Source organism: Selaginella moellendorffii, unplaced genomic scaffold, assembly GCF_000143415.4.
Source record: "Selaginella moellendorffii unplaced genomic scaffold, v1.0 SELMOscaffold_50, whole genome shotgun sequence".
In the NCBI taxonomy this organism is placed as follows: domain Eukaryota; kingdom Viridiplantae; phylum Streptophyta; class Lycopodiopsida; order Selaginellales; family Selaginellaceae; genus Selaginella; species Selaginella moellendorffii.
Window position 1 is genome coordinate 1436755 of NW_003314311.1, and position 10541 is coordinate 1447295.

Genomic DNA, 10541 nt, shown 5'->3' on the forward strand with positions numbered 1-10541 from the left:
ACCAAAAGGATACTTCGAGAATGGAGGTAGTGATCCTAAGTTGCTCAGTGCAACAATCAACGAATAAAAGTAAAAAATTAGTGGCCAAGTGTGGGCCATGAAATTTATGTAAGCCACAAATTTTTCCTTTCCAATTTGCCAGCTTACCTCGTCTATCCGACCAACACTGCCTTGGTTTGTGCTAAGTTCCCTCGCCAAGGTTCTCGCCTATTGTACCAGCTCCTACTTAGTCCTACTTGGTTTCAGCTATTCACTGCACGAGCAACGGAGTGTTAGCCATCCATCTACGGATTCCCAAATCTCTCCCAATCCCCCTCCCTGGGTTAGACTGGACTTAAGGTTCGGCTACACTCCCCGCAGGCACAAGCAGCCAAGCACACCAAGCCTCCAGGTTCCTAACACCCCTTGGTACAACAAGACTTGATCATGGGACCCTCTAAATCCCAAGCCTTGGGTGCAGCACTTGCTTCGGGATGTCGGGGCGAAACACCATGGCCTAACGCCCCGGTATGGGTACCTCTACCCCCCCCGAAGGGAAGGCCCAAGCCCTTAGGAAGGGCGAGGACCAATGAGCCACAAGGTACTCAAGTGGGGCACCACTCCACATAAGCCGGGAGCACTGTAGTCGGTTTCCCTTTCGGGAGTGGGAGCTGCTCTTGAGCACTTCCCTGGGTGGCCCCTCCGGCACCACCCAAGCCCATGCTCACTCCCACCCAAGGCCCTTCGGCCCCAGTCTCAACCTCAAGTCAGTTTGGAAGCACCACTGGAGAGTTCCTTCAAGACTGGTTCCTGGACCTCACTATCCCTACTATACTTTTGGAACCCCTTGCAGCCCCCCCCCCCCCCCCCGGGAGACACATGCTTTGGGCTTTCACCCCTTGAGTTGTATTAGTATTTGGACTTAGTCTCAGAATCGATCTCGGACCCGACTTCGGACTCGGTCTTGGACTCAGTCTCGGACTCGATCTCGGACCCGATCTCGAACTCGACTTCGGACTCGACCTCGGACTCGGTTTCGGACCCGATTTGGATCTCGGACTCTGTCTCAAACTCGGTCTCGAACTCAGTCTCGAACTCGGTCTCCGATTCGGCCTCGGCTCGATCCCGGACTCTATCTCAAACTCGGTCTTTGAGTCAATCTTGGACTCGATCTTCGACTCGGTCCCATCCGATGAACTCTTTGTCATTTCGGTCATGCTTTCGGGGATCCTTTAGCCTACGACATCTCGGGGAGTTGGTTCCTTACAATTCATTGGAAGTGGATGCTAGTGGATTGTGAGAAAGGAAGTGTGCTTCCAAGGATGGATTCACAATTGCTCCAAGTTGGCAAAGGTGAAAGCTCCAAAGGAGGGAGCGGCAAAATAGCCAAATGATAGGGCCATGGACAACTCTAGCACAACTTACAATGGCTAGAACTTGGTGCCAAATGTGGCACAAAATAGAAAGGAGGATGATGATGCCCTCACGTAGAGAATTTTTTAGGATGGGGAAGTGAAGTTGCACAATATGTGCAATGGAAGGTGTCGGAGACACCAAAGAAATTAACTTCAAGAAATCAAAATTAAAAGTTCCAAGATGAACTGGTTATGTCAATAAAAGTTGAGACTACTCGAAAATGAGTAGTAGGATTGAGCTAGAGAAGATGTCTTTAATGGGTTTAGCGAGAGCTAAACCAATAAAAGGGAGAGAATGTCGCGAATGTGACTTCAGGTATCGAAAGTTACCTGTCGGCCAGTCCTTACGGACACTCTTTCCTTACTGTCACGATAGCAAGAGGTCGGTATTGCTAGTTCCCTTTATCAGCCCCTCTTGTTGAAGTGTTAGTAAACTGGGCTTAGCACCTATACTTAGCCAAATGGATATAAGGTAGGAACTCCTATGTGTTTTTAGCTGAGTATACTCGGCCTGGCTCTTAGTTCTCTTTTGCTCTGTCTTGCATTGGCTTGACAAGAACTCTAGTGTATTGAGATTAGTCCCTTAATATCGCTGGATGATAGATTACCGTGTCTGCCAAACACCCTTGCTATCATGCCCTTTGTGTTAGTCTCATTTTGGTCCTAAATGCTATTTATGGAAAGTGTCTAGATTTGCTCATTTGGCATATCTGCGGAATGTAGAGATTGGCCTGAACACAATGGTGTTTGTCCTGTGTCCAAATTCGCATTCTAGCGCCATTCCATATTTAGTAAGTTTCACCCATGTCCTCACGTTAGGCCACCGGTATGCTGAAATAGTGCCAAACTCCATTTAGCTCCATTTTGCGTGCTGGTCTTGGCATTGGGATGCTGGTTGCTCTAGGACTGTTCCAAGTCGCTCCGGGCTCTTGTCCCTTCGCTCCTTGGGCTATATACTCGGGAGTTGCTCCGTGGTCCAGTTCCATCACTCCTTGGTTCCATGCTTGGGGGTTTGGCATAGTTCCTTCGTTTAGTGGCCCAAGGCTCTGAAACTCGGGTTTCACACCACTATCCTTTGGACACGTGGCATGTGACATGTGGCATTTGTCACGTGGCACAAAGAGGGTTAGGTTCCGCTTCATGGTGTTATCCTACGTGCGCTACATTTGGTATCAGAGGATGAGTCTCAGCGAGTACTATTCAATGAGATTGGGCAACTAGTCTTGTTGCATACGCAGAGATGAAAACGATGATCCGAGTGGGTACACATTTTGGTGCAAAGGCTTCGCATTCGTTCCTTGGGTATGGATTTTAGTTACCTTTTTATACCGTAATAATATGAGTTTTCATAAGATGGATTTGAAGTGTACCTTCTGCACGAGTTTTCACTTGGGCTCGTGAGTGAGGCACATTAGTAACTCGAAGTTATACTTTGAGTTGGCAGAATTAATGTAAGCCTATCGATGGTTCCATGAGTTGTTCCAATGGTTCCATGAGTTGTTCCATGTACCATGGGTGAAAGTAAACCTTCCCTAGGTTTGGTATGAGTGGCAAATAGGCTGGTTTGTAGCTGTTTAGCACGGCCCTAGTGGATCCTTCCTAGACATGGTTACAAGTGGATCAATCAAGACTATAGGGATTAGTTTATTGGTTCAAATAGTCATTGCTGTGCTCTCTCATAAACTTTTCTTGGATTGGACTGAAGGCAGTGCGAAAGCAAACTTGAGGTTTAGTCAAAAATGAGACCGAGAAAAGAGTCATTAGGGATGAAGGATCAAACACGTAAATCATTTTCTCTTGGAGAGATGATTTGCAACGAGGTGTTAACTCATTGCTCGTGTTCACATCATGCAATCAAGAGTCCCTATCTTGATGCATGTTGGAGATGATGATCTTTGGTGAGTTGTGGGATAGATAGCAGTGAAGCGCTAAACCATTTTATCTAGACTTACTATTGGAAGACTTAGGTTGCAATGCTCAATTTTTTTCTAGGGAACCTTGCTATTGCTCTTTGAGTAGCTTGGTGTTGGATTAGTTTTGAGATTGGTCGGAAAGAGAATGGCATGAGCTTGTCCTTGTTGTGAACAAAAGTTAGTGGTATTAGGTGTTGTAAATCTCTATCGGTGAAGTGTGGCAATTGTGTTGCATTTTGTTGAATTGAGTTGGCATTTGATATTTATATAAACCTTGTAGTAGTGACATGGGCATTTCTCGTGGTATTGCTCAATTGATGATCAAGTCATTGTGATTTTTATATCGTGTCCATGTGATAGTAAGCAATGCGTTTACGAAGTTGCTTGGTTAAATGATGATCAACCCCAAAGTGGTTGATGGAGAAGCTAGTCTACTTGCACGAAGTAGCATTGTAGTAGCTTTGACTGGATTCTCGATAGTGGTCCATTATGCTAAGCTTAAGTTGGTACTTTGTTCCTTGGGTTTGCCCTTAAGGTGTTGGAAAGGGTTATAGCATTCACTTGCTATGGCTTGTTGGTTTATCTGTTAACACTTGAAGTAGATTGTTGGATGGAGAAAATGTGTAGTTGAGGCATTAAGATCACTAGCACTTGTGTTAGTGAAAGTGGCATTGTTATTTGAGTGATGAGGAATTTTCCTTAAAACTTGATTTTCCATGTCATTTTTCTTGTCAGTGTTTTTTTGCTTCACATTGGATTTTGAAGGTGGTTGAAGAAAAGTGTTAGTGCAATTTGGATATCCGAAGATGTGGTCTTCGTGATCAAGCTTTGGATGTTCATTTTGCACTTTGCGGATGTCGGTGTTGGATATCAGAAAAATGGGCAAAGATGTTCGAGGCTTAAGCATACTATGGGTCATGAGAATTTGTGTTAAAGTGAACCTATGTGAAGTTGTTGGTAGAAGAAAGTTGGTTGAGTCTTGAAAGTTTGCATTCCTAGACTGAGAGTTATTTTTTCTCTAGGATGGAAAATTTTCCACAAATTTTCTTAGGTTTTTCCAATGGCTAATCTATTGATCACTTTGTCCGAAAACCTTTCTGTTTTCGTAAGCCAGTACAAACTAGTGAAAGGGATGAAGTTGACTTTAGTTAGCTTAATGTAAGCTCCTGAGTTTGTACTTCCCGGGAGGTCACCCAGCCCAGTACTATTCAAACCCAAGGATGCTTAACCCCAAATATCCCAAGACCCTTAACCGATTGTGCACTCTTGTTCATGGGCCCTTTCCCTCTATATTTGAACCCCATGGATCGTCTCTCGAATCGTTCCCTTTGGTTGCTTACACTTAAACCTTAGTAGATAGTTTGTATGATACGATCCGAAAGGGATGCTAACTTTTGGGGCTAAAGCAATTGAGCTGGATAGAGTCTGGAGTTGGTGTAGAAAAGTGGCTATTGCATTTTTCTTAGAAGGGTGACCCTCATGCCTTTCTTTTGTAGTATTATGCTCAATGGCAGGTTACACCTTGCATTTTGTTAAGACTTTATGAGAGTAGTGAGTTCTCACTGATCTTGATTTGGTCTTGGTGACTCTGTGTCTTGGCTGAGGATGGTGATGTCCTACTTAGTTGTTTGAGGTTGAGATGTTGGTACCCATACTATAGCTTTGTCTATGAGGAGGTTGTGTATCGATATAAGTCCATCTCATGGTTTTCACTTTAGTTTCGACTGAGTGTTAATCGCATAGCTAGCCTCTTCAAGGCATGCTTAGAGCTAGTGGCTAAATGTATTAGTGAGCTTATTGCAGTTGAGTTGGATTTGAGTGGTCATTTAATTCGTGCATGTCTATGAACTTTTATCTCAATCTGGGGTATTACGTTTATGTTGGAGAAGTGTATAACTCGATGATGTGAGTTTAGTGTTGGGTCTTGTGAAGGCAAGTTGAAGGGTGATTTTTAGTTGCTTAGCAACTAGTGATTACTTATAAATTTTGCTCAGGATTGTTGACACTTGCTTCATTCGATGATGATTTAGCAGTGATGGGCTTGCTTTGCTGGATGGTATTGCGGAGGATCGTGTCGTTAGATTTATATGGGTTTTCCATGTTATCATGTCGATTCTACCTCTGTCGATATCATTTGGTTGCATCTAGTTCGTAGTGTTGGATTTCATTGAGTCTTGGACGTGGTGAATCACTCTTTGATGAAGTGTTATCTGTAACTGAGTATTGTTGGAGTATTGGTCTCGGATACTAAGTAAAGTATCCTTGACCTTGGTTAACTTAGTTGCTAGGGAGTTTTGAGTGGTGATTCACTTGTGCTTTTTTCTAGCTTTGTTATGGTGTTGATGGCATTGAAGTGATGCTTTGTCATTGACATTGTTGATGTTGAGATTCAAGTGAAATGAGATATCCCTCCATATGATTGATATTGAGTTTCATTAGTCTCGATGAAGATAGTGTTGATAATTTGGTTATGGCTTTGTGTTATTGGCATTCGTGCATTTGCTAGTGAGCAACTGTGTTGACATTCAAATGAACTAAGTGGCAAGTTGAGTTAGTTATGTTCTAGACAAGATTGCTTAGTTGAGGTTGAGCTTTAGCTTTTCCTTGAAAAGTGATTTAGTCGTGGACTATACTAGCTTTACGAGAGGAAGAATTAGTGTTCGATATTAGAATGATTGAATCTTTGTTGGATTTTAGTTGGGATATATTGATCATTGATGATTTTTCTTCTTCTTGTTATGAAGTGAGTTACGCCTTGCTGTAAATGGATTCATAAAGGATTGTTTAGTGATCACTTGTTGGGCATAGCTCCGTTGTGCTTAGCTTATGGATGTGTTGAGGAAGATATTATGGGTTGCATCACGATTTCTTCTTTAGCATTGAAGTTAAACTCGTGATCATTATTATACAAGACTTAGCTATAAGCTTCTTCAAGCTTTTGGTTCTTTGAGTTTTATACTCATTGTTCCATTTGTTAGAAGTTGTTGGGGAAGGCATTTTGGCTCCTACCTTCGATGTTGAAGTTAGTATTTGCATCTAACAATCATTGGTGATGATTGACTATCATCTAAGATGATTGATTATCCTTGTCAAAGGTTTTGCTTGATTATTGTTGATCTAGAATGATTTGTTATTCTTCGGGATGGTGGATTCCTTCTTAAACGATGATTCTACATATCTCTTTTTGATAGGATAATTGATGATCTTTCATGATGGTTAGTTGTTCTCTTTGATGGCTTATAGCTTTTCGCAATACCACATGTTCTTTGTGGTTTGCTTTGGATTGGTCTCTTGGGTTTGAGACATCAATAGGATATTGCTGATGCTTACTTAAACAACTCTTGTTCCTTGGTATTATTGACTGGGATCTATTCAAATTGGCTAGTGCAATGGTTGATATGAACAAGCGTTTGTTTGCTTTGCAACATTTATTTTGTTCTGTTGATTATTGCTCGACTTAGTTCTCATAGATTATAATGTTATTTCTTTCGGGTGATACATTTGCGAGCATTATGCTTGTTAGTCAATGATACTTTGTGTTCTTTGAGTTGTGTTTTGTGAGTTGTTTGGCATACTATCTGCCATTTTCAGTAGTTAAATTTCATCATTGGGTTTCCTTGATGATCTACTTGCTATTGAATTTTGTTGGATGGTGATTCCTATGTTTATCAATTATGATGATCTTGATGGTTCCTATATTACTAATTTATCGGATGATAACTTACTTGGAATACTTTTGTGTTCTAATCTAATATATATTCATTGATACTTAAGTCTCTAAGATCTCATTGTCTATGACTTTAATATTGTCCATCTATTGATCTTTGAGTTTGGGCCAGTATAGGCAGATTGGCTTCAGCACTTCGTGTGCATGTTGAAATCTCTAGTCATGGGGTAGCTACTGTCGATTGGTCACATAACCTGCCTCTCTGTCGATGTTCCTTATTCCGTTGAAAGGGCATGACCATGTAAACAACTCTAACTGCCTATTTATAGTAGTCTATCTAAACCTTACTGACAGGTTTGGTTTCTTTGCTCATGAGGGTTGGGGCCTCTGGCTTCTCTCTCTATGTCCCTGCAGGCAGGGGTGTATCACACTTTTGTAGCTAGGTGACACCCAGAGCAGCAAGGGTGGCTGACTCCGTTAGTCATTTCCTTATTGGTGACAGCCGGAAGGTGTCTGAGTTGGTAGCGCATCCGCGTTAGACAAAGAGGTTGCCTCTTAACTCATTTAAGTCAGTGCATTTTTCACATAGTGTGAATATCGTGAACTTTTTCTAGAGTTGTTTCCTTGGTGGTATTCTAGACTGGAGTATGCATCGATAAAGACGTCGATCTTCCCTAGGAGGGGAGAGTGTCGCGAATGTGACTTCGGGTATCGAAAGTTACCTGTCAGCCAATCCTTACGGACACTCTTTCCTTATTGCCACAATGGCAGGAGATTGGTATTGCTAGTTCCCTTTATCAGCCCCTTTTGTTCAAGTGTTAGTAAACTAGGCTTAACATCTGTACTTAGCCAAATAGACATAAGGTAGGAATTCCTATGTGTTTCTAGCTGAGCATACTCGGCCTAGCTCTTAGTTCTCTTTTGCTCTGTCTTGCACTGACTTAACAAGAACCCTCATGTATTGAGATTAGTCCCTCAATATCGTTAGATGATACCTTACCGTGTCTGCCAAACACCCTCGCTATCATGCCCTTTGTGTTAGTCTCATTTCGGTCCTAAATGCTATTTATGGAAAGCATTTAGATTTGCTTATTTGGCATATCTACGGAATGTAGAGATTGTCTTGAACATAATGGTGTTTATCATATGTCCAAATTCACAATGTAGTGCTATTCCATATTTAGTAAGTTTTGAGCTTGTCCCAGAGACTAAGTCTTGATACTAAGAGAGGTTTGGGGTGAAAGCCCAAAGCGTGTGTTCCTCAAGGGCAGGGGGGGGGGATGTGGAGGGTTCCAAATGTATAGTAGGGATAGTGGGTAGGTTAGGCATGGCAGGCTAGCTTAAGGCATAGTCTAGCTCCCACTTGTGTGCTTATCCTTGTTCTGCGTCCGGCTTGGGTCTAAGCCCAATCTCCACACCATGCTAGCTGGTGGAGTACCCATGTCCTCACGTTAGGCCACCGGTATGCTGAAATAGCGCCAGACTCCGTTTGGCTCCATTTTGCGTGCTGGTCCTGGCATTGGGATATTGGTTGCTCTAGGACTATTCCAAGTCACTCCGGGCTCCTGTCCCTTCACTCCTTGGGCTGTATGCTTAGGAGTTGCTCCGTGGTCCGGTTCCATCACTCCTTGGCTCCATGCTTGGGGGTTTAGCACCGTTCCTTCGTTCAGTAGCCCAAGGCTTTGAAACTCAGGTTCCACACCACTGTCCTATGGACACGTGGCATGTGACACATGGCATTTGTCATGTGGCACAAAGAGGGTTAGGTTCTGCTTCGTGGTGTTATCCTATGGTAAATCACCATAGGATAAAAGGAAAAAACCATGTGTGCTACAGAGAACCACCTGAGGTGGTCAAATGAGTCTCTATGTTAGAGACACTATGCTCCTTAAAGGTTGGACAAGGCATGGTGAGCTTTCAGTGTTAAACCATTGATAAATATTGGCTAGGTGCCAAGGATGGAAAAAGTAATACATGCTGGTATTACTTTATAAAATGGTTTATTGTTCGATGAGGACATTGAACTTTGTCTATGGGTGGTGGAGTTGTGAGACACAAATCTCTAAGCCCCAAAGTGGAGCCAAAAGGGTGCTATATAGTAGTGGCTGAAGTGAAAGCCAAACGAGAGTAACACGTTTGGACTAAAAGCTTCGACTTGAAAGGTCGAGAGCGGGAGTGGGACTCCTAAAAGAGTGTTCAAGGAATGAGCATGAAGCGAGCAATAAGAGAGTCCGAAATGGAGTCCGAGATGGACCGAATGAGGGAAAGGAGAAGGAGCAGTCCTCTAGTGTAGTGACTAAGGATACGGTCACATGGTGAGGAAGTCCTAGAGGACAATGGGACTTAGTGGCCGGGCCTGTGGGCCTAGTTCAAATCAATTTACAATTTTTATATTATTACTAAAGGCTGAATAGTTATGAGATTATCTTTGAGTAATAATAGAAAAATAAACACTATATATTGGAAAATAAGTCTCAATACTTTTAACTTTATGATTACAATTAAACTTATTATTTATAACATATTGTTTTACTTGACCACATTTGAATAGAAGGTTTATCATCTTTATATAAAATTACATTACAATCTAATTGTAGAATAAGCATTGATGGGCTTACACAATTAAATTTCTTACAATAAGTTCCAGTTGCATATAATGGTTTCAAATCAAATGCTGAATATAAAACAAAATTTCCATCTTCTTGCAATCTGAATTTACAATCAAAACTTTCTCCATATGTTTTAGTATTCCATAAAACTATATTTTTGTAATATAAAACACTATTACAATCTTGTTGTACTAAAAACACATATGCTTTATAAAGATGTACTAAAAATTCACCAGCATTAAGTGTGGCAATAAACAAACCTTTATATCCACTAAATAATCTATTTTGTAAGAAATTACAAAATTTATATGGAATTGAAAGTGCATTAATATTATAACGAGGAGTTATTCTAATAGTATATCCACGGATTTGATATAATATTAAAAAAATACCAATATCATGTTGAACAATAATACTCATAAAATATGATGCTCTTGCATTTTGGATAGAAGCATAAGTTTGTCTAGCAACTCTTAACAGTACATCTCTAGTATTATCATTGTTAATCTGACGAATACCATTATTGTCTAATGGACAATTTATACTAGCAGATATAATAACAAATAATATATCTATTGTTAATGTTGTACCTTCTACAATGTCTCCAATAATGAATGTATGAAATGCAGAATGCTCTGGTGTAGTTCCACCTGAAGGTAATGATTCAGTTATGAAATGAAAAAAAGAAGTAATTATCATATTCATATTTATTTGCTTTGGCATTGCTCCATTATTTCCATAATTGTCATAATGAAACTCCTTCTGAGAATAAGCTACATAAATATATGAGTAAAGAACTATAACAATATATATATATTTCATGAGGAAAAATTGTGTGAATGTTTTAGTGCTAAACTAAAGATTAAACTCTAAATATTTATAATTATAGTTTATACTTATGTTTTCATAATTTTGGTCTGATTTACTTAAATAAATAAATTGATGCTATATATAATAT